The sequence below is a fragment of the Podarcis muralis genome, chromosome W (assembly GCF_964188315.1).
Source record: "Podarcis muralis chromosome W, rPodMur119.hap1.1, whole genome shotgun sequence".
Lineage (NCBI taxonomy): Eukaryota > Metazoa > Chordata > Lepidosauria > Squamata > Lacertidae > Podarcis > Podarcis muralis.
The window spans coordinates 23,176,052-23,193,726 of record NC_135674.1 but is presented as its reverse complement, the minus strand read 5'-3'; the positions used below and the strand labels follow the sequence as shown (position 1 = coordinate 23,193,726).

The 17,675-nt window shown below is 49.6% G+C and overlaps 1 pseudogene; it reads right to left on the bottom strand.

Annotated features, from left to right (window-relative positions):
- Window positions 1-2,422: 2,422 nt before the first annotated feature.
- Window positions 2,423-3,012, bottom strand: LOC144326285 (E3 ubiquitin-protein ligase RNF183-like; annotated as a pseudogene).
- Window positions 3,013-17,675: the final 14,663 nt, after the last annotated feature.

The window sequence follows — 17,675 nt, the reverse complement described above, 5'->3', positions numbered from 1 at the left end:
TAGGGGTGCGGGTGGCATTGAGGGTAAAACCTTAGTGCCTAGGACTTGCTGATCGTAAGGTCAGTGGTTCGAATCCCCGCGGCGGGGTGAGCTCCCGTCGTTCAGTCCCAGCTCCTGCCCACCTAGCAGTTCGAAAGCACCCCTAAGTGCAAGTAGATAAATAGGTACCGCTTTATAGCGGGAAGCTAAACAGCGTTTCCGTGTGCGGTGCTGGCTCGCCATGTGACCCGGAAGTGTCTTCAGACGGCGCCAGCTCCCGGCCTCTTGAGCGAGATGAGCGTGCAACCCTAGAGTCGGTCACGACTGGCCCGTACGGTTAGGGGTACCTTTAAATAAGTACTAATGCGAAACAGATACTATAAGAGAATAGAAAAAAATGGGGTGATAAGAAAAATAAAGAAAAATTAAAAGGGACAAAGTGGGAAAAAAGACAGGAAAAAGAGAGAAAGAGAGAGAGGGAAAAGAGAAAGAAAGAGGAAGACAAAAAGGAAAAAGTTTTAAGAGAGCGACAAAAAGCTAATGTTCTGCCAGCAGAGAGGAATTTTCAGTTTGAGTGCCGTATCTTCTTTTCTTCACTACGTGTCTCAACTCCGTCAGATCTTGCTGTTGAGTGAGTGCGCAGCCTTTACCTCTAGAATGAAATGTTGGTCCAGCTGAAACCGATGACAGCCAATCAACTGACAGCACATTACTGCTGAGTCTTTCTGACCCAGCACTTCCATAGAAAGTATTGCAGGCTGATTGCATAAGCCAGTTGCATCAGCTAGCAAACTCAAGCCTGCAGACTTACTATCTCTCACATTGGTCCTAGAACAATGCAGCAGTATGATTGGTCCGCAGGAGCCACCCAATCCAGCTCCAGGTGGAAGTGAATCCACAACCTGATTGGCCTACAGGAGAATTCCGGAATTAGCCAATCACGTGCGACCCATTGTGTAAATAATGTATATAAAACAGGTATTGTGGGGGAACTTTCATTCCTCGCTAATATGAGCTGAATAAAGAGCATGAAATCCACACTCAACTCCGAGTATATTTCACTTGCCTAGATGGAGGATATGGAAGGGCATGTGTAGAAACTGGCCTGCTGTACAGAGGTAACATTTACATTAGCTGCCCTACTCACTTTTGCCTCTGCCCCCACCTACCACCAGCATGTGGTGCTCAGAAGGTTGCCCAGAATGGAATGAGGTAATTGGGTTGGGGGAAAAGATTTTCCACCCCTGAATTGGCATTTCCTTGTAGGGAAAGGCAATGCAGCCCCCCCCCCCCAGTTCATTTTGTGTGTCCCTTTCCCAATCCACCCTGTCCACACTAAACCTACCTTTTTGCAAGATCCAAGAGATTGCTTTGATCCTGTTATCAGCCCCCACTCTTACAAGCTGATGCAATTTGAAACAAAACACTGCAGTGTAGATAAAAAAGTTTTAATGCCACTGCCGTTTGGCCCCCTTCTAACCAGTAGTGCGCACACTAGGAGAAAGAAACCCTTGAGCACCTGCCTTCATTGCATGCCTGCATGATGTGAGTACACAGAGGACCATCTTCAAGCCTGGACAGAGGACAGTTAAGATCTGCAGCCTTGGTGGTTCCACATTCAGCAGTGCAGTCAATGTTCTCTAGATGTTGGGAACTCTTCATTGGCTGCAGCAGAGGCATTTGGCACAGGGGAAGAGGCTGGTTTGGAGGGTCAGCATAGCTCAGTGGTAGAGCCTTACATGCAGAAGTTTCCAGGTTCAATCCTCAGAATCTCCAAGTAGGAATAAGAAAGACAGACCACTGCCTGAAACCCTTGAGAGCTGCCACTCAGCATAGACAATATGGCGCTAGATGGACCAATGACCTGGCTGTAAGGCAGATTCCTATGTCCCTTTACTCCAAGTATGGGGAAACTTGGGCCCTCCAGATGTGGTTGTGTTACAGCTCCCATCATGACCAGATATTATGGGAGTTGCAGTTCAGCAACACCTGGAATGAGAAAATCTCTCATCTCCACACCTGCTATATTCCCATTATCCATTTTCACCCTCTTACCCTCTTTAGCCAACTTAAGAAGCAGCGAGTTTGTTAGTTGAAATGCTCCCATTGCCCTGTCATGTCCTCATCCCCATCCCTATTAAAAAGCTCACAAGTAACCCTAAAGGTCTAATCCTGGGACCCAGTGGCAGTCCAAACCGTTTTGCTGTCTGGGGCGAAAGGCAAGATGGCAGTCTCTCTCTTGTTCTATAGGCAGAATCTGACCAGGCTTTGAATCTTAAATCATAACTGGGCAATGTCTTCCAGCACACTTGAGCTGACTTGGAGAACTCAAGGCAGGCTGTGTGACACACACAAGCTAGTCCTCCCAACACTTTGCTGCTGCTCGCCAACCACCTCTACCCTGCCCTCAGCATCTTCCGCCTGAGGAGGCTGCTGGTCCCTCTCACCCCCAGCCCCCAAAGAGCTGCCTCGTCCAAAAGATGGAGAAGATGAGTAGTAAAGTCATGCTTAAGATGACAGCCATCAGGTAGGTGAAAATCTGGAGCTGGGGGTTGCAGGCACACGCCCACATTGGGGAGCGGTGGTGGATGGGCATGATTGTGGTGGCAGTGGTAGCACTAGCCGGGCGGCTTGGCTCACAGTAGCTCTCAATGCTTGGATCTCTCACTGGGCCCAGGTCCAGGGTGTAAACACTGGGCTGGCAGAGGAAGTACCTGCTCTTGCGCTGCTCCTTCAAGCACAGCTGCCAACCCTACAGGATGATGTGGTTGGGCTCCAGGCACAGCAGGCGCAGGAGGGCCTCATTGGTGGGCAGCTCAGTGACAGGCTGGTCAGAGGGGAGGACAGTAGGGTGGCGGCAGAGTGAGCACTGCAAGCGGTTCTGGGCTGGGGACACCAAGCTGAGAAGAGCCAGGCACTTGATGCAGAAGGAATATTGGCACTAAAGGACCTTGGGGTGCAAAAAGTGTTGTCGTAAGGGTTTCAGCAGATGGGGCATTCAGCCTCCAGCCCCTGGACCTGCTTCTCAGCCATGGGGAAACCCAGTCAACAGCACAGCCTTCTTTGCTACCTAGGAGACTAAAAAACAAGGGCAGGTGGAAACCCAGTGACAGTAATCATACAGCAGCATCAATGCAGTGGAACCTTTGGCCCACGAGAGGGAACGTTTGGCTTGCCATAGGGCCGTACTTGCTGAGGCTGATGGGAGTTGTAGTTCTTCAACATTGGTGGGGGTGGGAGACAAGTTTCCCAACATCTGGTTTTTACAGCATCAGCAAATGCAAAGAGAGAGGTCCTCCACCCAAGGGAATTTGCAGTATGAAGTTTAAGAGTGGAAGTGAGCCCTTCTCTTGCAAAGCAATTGATAAGGCAAGGGTGGGAAGATAAACATCCACATCAGAACAGCCTGCTGGAACAGGCCAATGGCAATCTATTTTATTTTATTTTCAATGCAAAATTACAACAAAAATTACAAACATTGAATCCAAAATGAAACAGTACAAACAATGGAAAAAAACCCAAAACACAAGAGAGGGAAAACACACACACAAACAAAAAAACCACCACACATCTACAAATAATACCATATCATCATTCTAATCTAATCATTACTGTCAGGGGACTGCCATCGGAACAGGGAATGTGGAGTTTGGAACTGGCAGGGTTAAAACTCCGTGGTGCCCTGTATCTGGGAGGAGCTCTGGGAGGAGCTTGATGCAGGGAAATGTGTCACAGTGTGTGTCTGTTCTCAGATCTGCTTTCACTTTTGACTGAGAGACACACAGCTCAGCTCAGAGGAGCTGCGAGAGTGCTTTTGGGAAAAGCACGGAGAGAAAATGCCTGAAGTTTCCGATGGTTATTAATGGATTTATTGCTCTGTAAATAAAGCTACTAGAGATAAGAACGGACTGTCTCTGGACTTGATTTATCCCTATTCTCACACGGAAGCAGGACCGTTGCTGCTACTCTGCTATCTTGCCAGGTCATTTTTTCCCAGCAGAGTTCTCACAGGGAAGAGTGACTGGACGGCAATTTATTTTCACCCGAAGAGGGAAGGGAAGGAGAGGGGCAGTTAGGTTACAGGGAACCTCCGAAAATCTTGTGAAGCAGTTCCCCTTCCTGTGGTGGGGAAAGCCACACCTCCAGTGGGGAAGAGGGGAAGCGACCAGAGGATGCTGCTGGGAGCCTCAGCACTGCTCCTGGGCAAGCCCGCCAGGAGGGAAGCACGCCTCTTCCGTCACCCACCCTGCGCAGAGGTGTAAAACGCAAAGAAGGAAGGAAAAGGCTGGGGGTGACTAAGCTATTATGTTGGGGGAGGACCCGGAAATGACCACTCCCAGATTCTGCTAGCGATTGAGGCAGACATGAACTTGTGGTTCTACACTGTAAATAGTTTTGCACCAAAATAAAACCTGTAAAAGACAGGTTGGAGTCCTGACTGGTTACTCACAAGCAACCACCATTGCCATCTGACAGCAATCCGGGAGTCATTGCGGTTGCTCAAGTGTAACAGCAGAGACACACACGATGAGTCACCTCAAAAAGGGAGCTGCAGGCGGAGGCGCTGAGGGAGAGGAGGCGTGGAACGTAGCAGCCATGGTACAGAGGAACGTGGAGTTGGAGCCACACGTCATCGAGCTTGTAGTGAGGCTTGAGGAGCGCAGAGTGCAGGACCAGCAGGTCAGAACCACTCCAGTTGGGAGAAAAGTACCATTGCTGCTGAGCAAGTTTGGAGGGAACCCCCAAGAATACCTGGCATTTAAGACTGAGATTAAATACGCCCTGGACTTGCAAAAGAGGGCCACCCAATGGAAGTGCAGGTGTTAATCGATTCTGGGGCGAGTGAGAATTTTTTCAGCAGAGACTTTGCCTTGGAGCACCAGTTGCACCTGTTAACACTAGACTTTCCCTTGCAAGTCACCACCATTGATGGGAACCCTGAAACCAACCGTCTCCTTGATCTCAGACCCACTGAAAGAGGCGGCCATTAAACCGCTTCTTAAAAAAAAAATCTTTAGACCCAGCCAATATGGCTGTCAGCTTCCTTCCGTAGCTGACAGAGGCTGGGAATCTAAGCAAGCCAAGGGAGATAAGGACACTGGAATGTGGACTGGAATGTGAGAGGGAGGAGGGGCAGCCGAGTGGCAGAGTTTCAGAGAGCAGAGAGCAAGCAGAAGATAGCAAAGCTCTAAACACCAATCTTAGTTCAGAGACAGAAGGGGAGAGGCCGGGAATAGCTAGCCCAAAAACTTGAAGGCGCAAAAAGGTCAGTGAGAGGAGGGAAAAAGAGCGGAAGCGAAAGGTTTTTTTCCACTGTTGGAAGAAGAGGAAGGGGCGGAGTTTAGACTCGGCAACTGCTAACTTGGAGTCAGACACAGAGTGAAGGAGCTCCGGAGTGATTTATGTGTTTGAGCAATAAACCTGAGATAATTACTGCCGGTGTCTCGCTTCTGTGGGAGAGCCAAGCCATTACAATGGCCAACTATAGCCCAGTCTCAAATCTTCAATTCTTGGGCAAAGTGATTGAGCGTGTGGTTGTTGAACAATTCCAACCTCTACCTCTCTTTCAAATCGGAACCAGTGAAGGCGGTGAAGGTCCTGTGCGAGTGCCTGGAAGCGGTTGGAGGATGGATGGTGGCTAACAGATTGCGGTTGAATCCTGACAAGAAAGAAGTACTCTTTTTGGGGAACAGGGGGCGGGCAGATGTGGGGGACTCCCTGGTCCTGAATGGAGCAACTGTGCCCCTGAAGGACCAGGTGTGCAGCTTGGGAGTCACTTTGGACTCACAGCTGTCCATGGAGGTGCAGGTGAATTCTGTGTCCAGGGTAGCTGTCTACCAACTCCATCTGGTATGCAGGCTGAGACCCTACCTGCCTGCAGACTGTCTTGCCAAAATGCTGCATGCTCTAGTTTTCTCCCACTTGGACTACTGCAACAGGCTCTATGTGTTAGTTTCTGTTTGTGCCTCTGTGCAGCTGCTTAGAGTCACAAGACTCTGTTTACATTCAAGAGACAGTCCAGGCTGTTGGAAGTCTCACGGAAGACGGATGTGATGTACTGGTTTCCTGTTCCTTTGTTTGTTTCAGTTGCTCTCTGCTCTCACAGAGAGAGAATGTGTTTTCTGTCTGCGTAGCTTAGTAATAAAACTCATAGAGATGTGGCCATAAATCTCATCACTTCCGTGTGCTGCTTTGATTCTCTGCATAATGGGAATGTGCCTGGAGGCCTCATCAAAGGCTCAGATCGTTAATCACATCGAAGGACTCAGCCGGAGGAAAATGAGCTTTATCAGCTCGGTCGAACAGAGATTTCAACATTTTTTGTTTCGGGCCCAGAAGAACGTCAGAAAGAACGGAATGCAGGTTATCTTCTCTGTGTGTCAAGGGTGGACTTTGAACTTCAAGCCAAAACACTAACCGGCTGCGGCAGAAGGGTGCTTTTGGAATGCAGCTGCTTGTAAACAGACAGAGTCTGCCTTAAAGACTCAGACATGGCTAATCCAAAAGTACAGGAGGCTCTTCAAAATGCGATGGGAATTCCTTCATGATTCTACATTCTTTGGGTTCAAGTTGGGAAGCGATTGCCAGCCAGCTTGCTGTTTTGCCTACTGCTCAGCTAACGGTAGCGCATGTTACTGCTGTGGTGTTAAATGAAGCGGATCAGCGTAGTGCTAACTGCATCACTAAGGGGGAGTCCTCACAGACGCCATCCCAGAATGCAGTGGAACCACTAGATGGCGCCAAAGTTTGAAGGCAGTGAAATGCTACTCGTGTGGACGTCTAGGCCACGTGAAGAGGGAATGTAACTATCCCAATGCCAAGGCAACAGAGCAGCACAGCGAAAGTTCAACGTGTGGAAAAGGCAAAGGTCAGAAGTCCAGGACAACGCAACTCAATGTTAGTTTCTGTTTGCCACTTTGGAGTCACAAACTCTGTTTACATTCCACACATTCCATACTGTTGGAAGTCTCACGGGAGACGGATGTGACGTTAGTGGTTTCCTGTTCCTTTGTTCCTTTGTTCAGTTGCTCTCTGCTTTCATAGAGAGAGGATGTATATTTCTTTGCTGTCTGCGTACCTAGAAAATAAACTCTTTGCAATGTAGCCATAAATCTCATCACTTCCGCATGCTGCTGGAAACTCTGCTTAATGGGAATGTGCCTGAGGCCTCATCAAAGACTCAGGTCGTTAATTATCGTCAGGGGCGACTAGGCCGGAAGATGAGCTTTATCAGCTTGGCCGAATGGAGATGCCGACATTTTGGGGTCTGGGCCCAGAAGAACAGAATGTAGGTTATCTTCTCTGTGTGTCAAGAAGATTGATGAAAGGTATGTGCTCGAGCCCCAGGAAGCCTGCCAGTCCCTAATTAAGGGTGGTCTTTGAACTTCTAGCCAAAGCTCTGACCGGTTGCTGCAGAAGCTCAGGAGCATGCAAAGGCCTCAAGAAGTGTGCTTTTGGAATGCAGCTGCTTGTAAATAGACGCAGCTTGCTTTAAAGACACAGAAGGCTAATGCCAGAATAATGGAGGCCCTTCGAAATGCCATGGCAATTCCTAAGCACTCAAAAGGGAATTATTTGGACTGGGTGCAGTATGCAGAGGCTCTGCTAAGAAAAGAGGGTCTGTTTAATGTGATAACGGACGTCCCCCCCCCCCCCCAGCTCCAGTAACTGAAGAATGGGAGGCTAAGGATTCCAAAGCAAGGGGAACTCAGACACTTATTGTGTCCCCTAAAGAGTTATGTCTTTTGCGTGACAAGACCTCAGCCAGATTGATGTGGAACAGTCTGCAACAGTCACATTTGAGAATGGAGGTGGGAGCTTCTTTGTACTTTTATGCCAAGTTGCATGATATGGCACTTGTTGAAGGATCAGATGTACGTGCTCACCTCATGGAAATGCAGAATCTCAGGCATGAGTTGCAACAGTGTGGAATCACCTTTCCAGAGGCTGTGTATTCCTTCATGATTCTACATTCTTTGGGTTCAAGTTGGGAAGCGATTGCCAGCCAGCTTGCTGTTTTGCCTACTGCTCAGCTAACGGTAGTGCACGTAACTGCTGTGGTGTTGAATGAAGCGGATCGGCATAGTGCTAGCTGCATCACCAAGGGCAAGTCCTCACAGACGTCATCCCATAATGCAGTGGAACCACTAGATGGCGCCAAAGCTTTGAAGGCAGTGAAATGCTACGTGTGTGGACATCTAGGCCACGTGAAGAGGGAATGTAAACATCCCAAGGCCAAGGCAACGGAGCAGCGCAGCGAAAGCTCAATGCGTGGAAAGGCAAAGGCAAAGGTCCGAAGTCCAGGACGACGCAACACAAGGCAATGGTCTCACGCCTCACTCCAAAGGTCCAGAAGACGTCTAGATCTTTCTTCATCGACGACTCGGGAGCTACCAGGCACGTCTGTCGGGACAAACACCTGTTCGTGTCTGTTACTCCGCAGGAAGGTGCGATTCAACAAGCGGGTGACCACACGATTTCCAGTCAAGGTTACGGAACGGTTGTTCTTCACAGCTTGGATGCATCGATACACAACATTATTTTTGTTCCAGATGCTGCACACAACCTGTTGAGCGTCTCACAGCTGACTGAACAGGACATAGACATTTCCTTCAAGAAGAGGAAGTGCACCATCACCAAGAAAGATGACTTTGTATTGTATGCTGATTATATTGATCATTTGTATTGTTTGTATTGCATTATGATGATTCTGTTGATGTTGTGCAGGATGAAACTTCTTGTATTGCAGGTACTAACAAGGTTTTGCATGCAGGATGTATTCATGATTATGACAGGAAACTTGGTCATTTAAACTTTGAGGCAGTTTCCGAAAGGCCTTCCTTAGTAGACGGTATGACTATTAAACCCTGCAGGTACCACATGAAGTGTAAGGCATGCGCAGCAAACAAGGTCAAAATGGCTGCAAAAGGTAAGGTGTCTCGTAGACAAGCTACAGAACCATACCAGGTAGTGCATGCTGATCTCGTTGGTCCACTAACACCCTCTTTGGGTGGAGCCAGGTACTTCATGGTCCTCATTGATTCATATTCCAGGTATATTCATGTGTTCAATCTCCAGCAGAAATCAGAAGCGTTTCCTAGGTTCAAGGAATTCTGCGCTTGGTTGAAAAATGTGCATGATAAACAGGTGAAATGTTTATTTACAGATCGAGGGGGAGAATTCACTTCTCAGCAGTTTGAAGCTTTTCTGACTGAGAAAGGAATTCAACATGACCTGTCAAGTCTACGGTCTCCTTGGATGAATGGACTTTGTGAAAGGGCAAGCCAAACTTTGCTTCAAGGCTTGACACTAATACAGTTAGGCTCACTAGAAGTGTTGAGTACAATGCCAAGTGGGGGGAGAATGTGGGAATTTTCCAATGTTATCCTGATGACAGTGAGGAGTCTGAGGATAAGCAGTAGCAAAACCCCACACCCACTGATAAAGGTTCTGATTCTGAAACTGAAACTGAATCAGATGGTTCAGAGGATTTCAATAGTGCTAAGGCCTCTCTGCGACCCTCTGAAGGCTCCGATCGAGAATTGGAGGAACCACTGTTCACTATAGGCCACTTTTCTCCTAAGAAAGAAGAGGAGAGCGTTAAAGACTTACGACTAATTTGCAGGTCTGAAAGAGCCACAAAGGGTAGACCTCCAAAGAGATTTGCTGATGAATTTGCTAAAGCAGCCAAAGCTGTAACTAATGTTAATAGCTCCAAGAAGGTATTTGAACCTTCAAACTTCCAAGAGATCCAGGCTTTGGACTCAAAGAGTGCTGAGCCATGGTTAACTGTCATGAAGGCTGAGCTTGATTCCTTAGAGAGGAACAAAACATAGGAGCTAGTTCCAACAGTTCCAGGAATGAAACTGCTTGACAGCAAATGCGTATTCAAAGCAAAGACAGATCAAAATGGCAAGATAGTCAGACGCAAAGCCAGATTGATAGCCAGAGGTTTTTCACAAGTACCAGGAGAAGACTATCACGAGACCTACTCACCCACCGTGAGATATGAGAGCATTAGGCTTATGCTCAAACTTGCTGCAGAAGAGAATCTACATGTTTCTCATCACGATGTGAATACAGCATTTTTGTACGGAACCTTAGGTGAATCACTTTATATGCTTCCACCTGATGGCGTACAGGTAAAACAGGGATTTGTTTGTTCTCTGAAGTCCCTATAGGGTCTCAAACAAAGTTCATGATGCTGGCACTCTAAACTCACTGAAGTGTTGTTTTTTCTAGGTTTTCAGCAAGGTAAAGCTGATCCATGTGTATTTGTCAAAGAGGAAGGGCAAAAGAAGCTGTATTGCTTGTTTTATGTTGATTATATTCTTTTCTTTTGGAAGGATTATCAAAATGTACCATAGCGCCCTAGCTCAACTGAAGGAACACTTTGACATGAAAGATCTTGGTGAGGTAACCAACTACCTATCTCTGGAAATAGAGAGAGACCAAGATGGTAATATTTTAGTACACCAGTCACAGAAAATTGCTGATGTGTTAACCAAACTAAACCTGATGGATGCTAACCCTGTAGACACACCGGAGAAAAATGAGGCATTATCAGCTTGGCCGAGCAGAGATGCCGACACATTCATGTGTTTATGCTCCAAAGTGAAGTGAAAACAAAGTGAAGGTTGCTCCCAAAGGCAAAGTGTCTAGCAGACAGGCTTCCAAACCCTATCAGCTAGTCCACGCAGACCTGGTTGGTCCACTTGCGTCCTCTTTGGGTGGAGCAAGGTACTTCATGGTTTTAAGTGATTCTTTTTCCAGGTACATTCATGTGTTTATGCTCCAACGGAAGTCAGAAGCGTTTCCTAAGTTCAAGGCGTTCTGTGCTTGGTTGGAGAATGGTCACAGTAAATGCATTGGCTGTTTGTTTACTGATTGAGGCAGTGAATTCACTTCTCAACAGTTTGAAGCTTTCCTGACTGAGAAGGGAATCCAGCATAGCCTCTCAAGTCCTAGATCTCCCTGGGAGAATGGACTTTGTGAGCGAGCAAGCCAAACTTTGCTGCAAGGACTAAAAACCTTATTGCAAGATGCCAATCTCCCTGAGAAATATTGGGGGGAGTCTTTGAATACTTTTGTTTATTCATATAACAGAAGACTGTCATCACCTATTGGTTGTACTCCCTATGAGAAGATGTTTGGTAAGAAACCTTACGTCAAGCACATGAGAATCTTTGGTTCTGACATGTGGGAACACACCCCACAGAGCAGCAAGCTTGGGAAGCGTGGGGCACATGGTTTTTTCATGGGGTACGAAAAAGGTGTATACAGGGTATTCATGACTGACTCAAAGTCCATTAGGTTCACAAAGTGTGTTGAGTACAATCCTAAGGGGGGGGGGGGGAATGTGGGAATTTTCCAGAGTCACTCAGAGGAGGATGAAGATGGTGTGAAAGAAGCAGATGATGATGAGGTAGAAGAGGAAGCTGAGGATGATGATCAGAGTTCGGATTCCAGCTCAGTGGGCGGCGCTGCTGCTGTTGTCTGCGACAGTGATGACACAGCAGACTACAAGAGCGCAAAGGCCTCAATCAAACCATCTGATGCGTCTGACACTGAACTGGAAGAAGCACTGTTCACCATTGGTCACTTTTCTCCTAAGAAGGAGGAGATGAGTGCAGAAGACTTGCGTCTAGTACAGAGATCTGAAAGGGCAAAAAGGCAAGCCTCCAAAGAGATTTGCTGACGAGTTTGCTAAGACAGCAACTGCTGTTCTTGGTAGCTCAGAGAAGGTGTGGGAACTTGCAAGCTTCAAATAAGTTCAGGAGTTAACCTCTAAAGATGCTGAGCCATGGCTTAATGCTATGAAGGCTGAAGTTGATTCCTTGGATAGGAACCAAACCTGGGAGCTAGTCCCAGTAGTCCCAGGAATGCGGCTGGTTGGCAGCAAATGGGTCTTCAAGGCCAAGACAGACCAGACTGGCAAGGTTGTCAGGCACAAAGCCAGATTGGTCGCAAGAGGTTTTGTACCAGGACAGGATTTCCATGAGACCTACTCACCCACCATCAAGTATGAGAGCATTAGGCTAATGCTCAAGATTGCTGCAGAGGAGAAACTGCACGTTTCTCATCACAATGTGAACACAGCTTTTTTTTACAGGGTTTTGGGGGAGGAACTGTATATGCTTCCACATGATGGAGTGGAGATACAGAAGGGAATGGTCTGTAAACTACGGAAATCCTTATATGGTCTCAAGCAGAGTGCCAGGTGTTGGAACATAAAACTCACTGAGACATTGCTTTCTCTAGGTTTTCACCAAGGCAAAGCTGATCCGTGTGTTTGTCAAGGAGAAGAGGCAAAACAAACTGTATTGTTTATGTTTTGTTGATGATCTTCTTTTGTTTTGGAAGAATCAGGCTTTGTACCAAAGCACCCTAGCTCAGCTGAAGGAGCACTTTGACATGAAGGATCTTGGTGAGGTTTCCAACTATCTTTCTCTGCAGGTGGAGAAGGACCAGGCAGGTAATTTTCTGGTACACCAAACACAGAAAATTGCTGATGTATTAACCAGGTTGAATTTGGTTGATGCAAACCCAGCAGACACACCGATGGTGACAGGTTACCAGGTAGATTGTGCTGCTGAAGCATTTTCTGACACCACACTGTACAGATGCATTCTAGGCAAGTTGAATTTCATTGCTAGATGCTCAAGACCTGACATAGCTGTAAGCACTAACCTGCTTAGCAGACATGCCAACAGTCCTACTGTTCAGGATTGGAAAGCTCTGAAGCGCATAGCCCGCTGTTTGAAGGGGACTTTGCACTACAGGCAGTTCACCAGTCAGAAAACTGGAGGTCTTGAAATCTTTGCAGATGCTAGTTTTGGAAGTGACACCACAGATGGTACAAGCACTTCTGGAGTATGCTACATGTACAACCACTGGCTGTTTGACTGGCTGTGCAAGAAGCAGACGACAGTAAGCCTAAGTTCCTATGAAGCAGAACTCAATGCTCTGTCATTTTCGCTCATGGAGTGTGATTGGTTGATGCAACTGTTTCAGGACATCAGAGTGTCTGTGAAATGTCCTATACAGGTGTATCAAGACAATAGATCCTGTTTGGCTTTGCTGAACTCAGAGAGTTGCAAGCAAAGAACCAAATACTTGCAGATTAAGTTACATCGTGCAAGAGAGTGTATTCAGAAAGGACTCATTCAGGTGTCCTACATGCCAGGAAATGAAATTCCTGCTGATCTGATGTCTAAGGTTGTTAACAGAGAACAACTTAAGGTTTATGTACAGAGGTTGCAATTGAGTTGAACCACAGGTACTACAGGTTACATGGAAAGGGGGAGGATGTTAGGTTATAGTTCCGTTCCACCTTAAAAGAGTCGGGCATGATTGTTGTGTGTCACATGCCTGTCTATTCCCAGCACTGTTCTCGCTGGGAACTTCCGTTTTGTATATAGCTTTTGTTCCGGCTGTTTTCCTGGACACGGAGGCAAGCAGTCATGTTTTTCCTTTGTTCTGACCTACGTTGAATAAAGCTGTAAATACGCTCTCCTGTCTGAATCTTCCATTGTGGAAACTCTGCAGAAAGGGTGAACACGAGTCATGGAATGTCTCTGAGGCTCGTGTCACTAATTGACTGATACTGTTCCAACGGGAGACCGGGAGATCGTCCGGAGACGACGTGGAAGCCTACCTGATGGCTTCGTCTCCCTGGCAGTATCCGAACACATAAATCCCCTGTGTACTTTCCCTTTTTCATAAGCTAAATACGCATGCCAACCATAACAATTGTTAAATCCTTCTAGATCTAACAAATCACTTGTCAGGGCCACCCAAGGTCCCAGCTCGCAAGAGACCAACGCCAAGTCCAGCTTATGTACAAAAGCTTTTATTGAAGAACATTGTTAGCTCCACATCCGAGGCGTGTGACCCCACGTCTGTTAGGCTTAGACCGTTGAAGTCCCTTCTGAATCAGTCCCGCCTCTACACCAGTTTAAGAGGCTTGCGCTGGACCACCTCTTCCTCTCCTTCCTTTTCCGCAGGGTCTTTCTGCCCCCCTGGGTTCCCTCCCTCCGGGATTCCCCAGAGGCTGAATCCTCTGACGCCTGCTCCCCCCTCCTCCGTGCTTTGGGACCAGGCTCCTCCTCCGGGCTCTCCTCACTTCCGCGCGCCTCCACATTTGAACTTGGCGCGCGTACGCTGCTTCTGACCTTCCTTTTGACAGTTACACTGCTCTCGGTACTACTCTCCGCCCCTTCCGGCAGGACGTCTTGCCCCGATCTCCTTCCCCTCTCTGCTTCCTGCTCTGCTCCGTCTGACACACTGGGAACTCCACCCCCTTCACTCCGTTCCGGCGGAGAAGCCGGTCCCGATTTCCAACTCCCACTGGGGGTTCCCCTGCTGCTGCCCTGCTCCTGACTACTCCCCCCTGTGGCTCCCCTTGGCCTGACCAGGGGCGCTCCCTTTTGGGAATCCTCCGATTCACTGGAGAGACTCATGGAACCCCTCGACTCATTGTCATCTTCTTCCTCGTCGCCCTGGGATCCTTCCCCCTCGCTCTCAGTCTCCTCCCTCATCTGCGCCTCTCTCCCTGAACCCCTGACATCCATCCCCCCCCTCGAAGCCCCCCTTCCCCCCTCCCGCCCGTCGGGCGCAGGTTGTGGGAGCTGCGTCTCTTCGGAGGTGGATGCAGGATACAGTTCGTCTACTTCGATGTCCTCTGCTAGCAGCTCGGTGTATGTGTGCTCGAACTCGGGTTCGTCACCCAAAGTGTTCTCAGTTTCCTCTTCCATTGTTACTTCGTCTGGTGCTGTTGGCCAAGGCCCTGTCATCCACCTCTTGTGCCAGTCCTCCTCCGGTTGCTTGTCCCACCAATAAGAGGGTTCCGTTTCCACCCCCGAGCACGATCCCCTGGGCGGGCTTGACTCTGGCGTTTCCTCCTCGGCGGAAGAAAAGCCCCGGAAAGTGCTGGCTGAAAGTGTGGGCGTAAAGAGCCAGTCATCAAAGTACTCGGCTGGCATGGGCCTATGTGGGAAAAGGGCATGGAACTCGTCTTTGAGAAGAGGTTCGTCCAAAGCGTAGTCCGGCACCCAACTGTTGGCACTGGCTGGGGTACCCTCTCTGGCGAGAAAGTATTCTACTCCCTCTTCCCCCCATCTCGAGTCCAGGATCTCTGTGACCTCGTTGAGTGGTTCGGCCCTAGGTGACCCCCCCCCTCTTGGGTGACTCTCTGCGTGGGTCTGGTGCCGTCCCTGACTCCTGAAACCTGTGCGGGGCCTTGTAGGGGGTGAGCACCGACCTATGAAAGACCGGGTGCACTCTGGAGCCTTCGGGGAGGGCCAGTCGAAACGCTACGGGATTGATCCTGGCCTCAACTTGGTATGGCCCTAGCTGCCTGTGTCCTAGCTTCTTCTTAGCTAACGACTTGGCCGGCATCGCTTGGGCTGCTAACCATACCCAGTCCCCCACCTGGATGTCTTCTCCCGCCCTCCTGTGTCTGTCCACCTGCACCTTATAGGCTTGTTTGGCTAGTTCCAAATGTCTCCGCAGCTCCTCGTGCACCTCTTGCAGTTCTGCTGTGAACTGGTCGGCCTCTTGCGGCACCCCCTCTCCCGTCGCTACGAACCCCGGGAAGGTTCTGGGATGACGCCCATTGTTCGCGAAGAACGGCGTCACCCCCGTCAACGCGTGCTTCGTGTTGTTGTAGGCAAACTCAGCCATCGGCAGGTAGTCCACCCAAGCTGCGGGTCGCTGATTGGCGTAACATCTCAGGTACTGCTGCATGATCGCGTTGACCCTCTCTGCTTGGCCGTTGGTCTGTGGATGTCTCGCCGACGCTAGGTTGATCTTGACGTGCAGGATACCTAGGAGCTTCTGCCAAAAATTGGAAACAAACTGGCGCCCCCTGTCGGACACGATGGACTGTGGCAGCCCATGCACTCTGAACACGTGGTCGATGAAGAGTTTGGCGGTCTGTTCCGCTGTCGCCACCTTCGCGCAAGGAATGAAGTGCGCCATCTTGGTGAACAGGTCCACAACCACCAGTACCGCCGTCTTGCCTCTGGAGCTGGGCAGATCAGTAACAAAGTCCAGCGCTACCCGCTCCCACGGTTGCTGTGGCGTCTCCAGCGGTTCCAGTAGTCCCGCTGGCTTCTGGTGTACTGGCTTGGACCTCTGACAGGTGTCACACCTGGCGACGTAATCCGCGACCTCTCCCCGCATCTGGGGCCACCAAAAGTCCCTGGCCACCAGTTCCGCTGTCTTCTCCTTGCCGAAGTGGCCCGCGCTGGGGGCGTCGTGCAACTGCTGCAGAACCTTCGCGCGGAGCTCGTCCCCTGGCACGTAGAGGGCACCTTTGCGAGTTAACAGCCCGTCGCGTAGCTGGAACTCATCGTCTCTCGCTGCACCCCTGCGCAGCTCCTCCATCTTGGATTGTGCAAACTGATCCGTTTGCAACGCGCGTCGCACCGCGTCCAGGTCGACGGCGATGGCAGCGCACGCCCACGCCTGCGGTGCGAAAATGTGCTTGGCTGCTACTGTTGCTGCTTCCTCGAGATATTGCGGTTTCCTGGAGAGCGCATCAGCAATGACATTGGAATCCCCCGGGATGTACTCTATTCGGAAGTCGAAATCCGCGAAGAATTCCGCCCAGCGCATGTGCCTTTGGCTCTGGAGCTTCGCCGTGCGCCAATACTCTAAGTTCTTGTGGTCCGTGCGGACCTGCACGGTGTGCTTGGCTCCTATAAGGAAGTGCCGCCACGCTTTGAAAGCTGCGTGAATGGCCAACAGCTCCCTGTCCCAGATAGTGTAGTTTTGCTCCGCCTTGCTGAGCTTTCGGGAGTAGAAAGCACAGGGTCTCCAATTCCCTTGCGGATCTTCTTGCAGAAGGACGGCTCCAACCGCTCTGTCTGACGCGTCAGTTTCGACTCGCATGGGCCTGCCGGGATTCACGTGCAGCAGCTGCTCCTCGGAGGCGAAGAGGCTTTTAAGCTTCTGAAAGGAGCGCTCCGCCTGGTCCGTCCAAGCGAACTTCTTCTTCTTGGAATTGAGAGTGTCCGTGATAGCTGCCGTCTCCTTCGCGAAACCTCTGATGAACTTGCGGTAAAAATTGGCGAACCCGACGAATCTCTGGACTTCCTTCCGATTGCGTGGGCTCTTCCAGTCCAACACCGCGCGGACCTTGACGCTGTCCATGGCCAGCCCCTTGTCGGACAGCTTGTAGCCCAGGAAATCCACCTCCGTCACATCAAACTGGCACTTCTCCATTTGGCGTAAAGCCTGTGTTCCCGTAGTCTCTGCAGGACCTCCTTTACGTCTCTCTCATGAGCTTCCTGCGATTCCGAGAAGATCAGGATGTCGTCGAGGAAACACACACACTTCTTGTAGAGGAGTCCCGCCAGCACGTGATGCATAAAGGCTTGGAAACAGTGAGATCCATTTTGGAGACCAAATGGCATAACTCTGTATTCATACGTGCCCAGAGGCGTGAACATGGCCGTCTTCCACTCATCGCCCTCCCGCATACGTATGAGGTTGTACGCTCCACGCAGATCCAACTTGGTGAAAATCCTCCCCTTCCGCACGGTTGCTAGGAGGTCGTCAATCTTGGGCATGGGAAAGGCCTTGGGCTTAGTCATCGAGTTTATGGCCCGGTAGTCCACGATGAGCCTCTTCTGGGGCGTGTCTTTTTTCTTCACAAAAAAACACAGGACTGCCCCCCACTGCTTTGGATT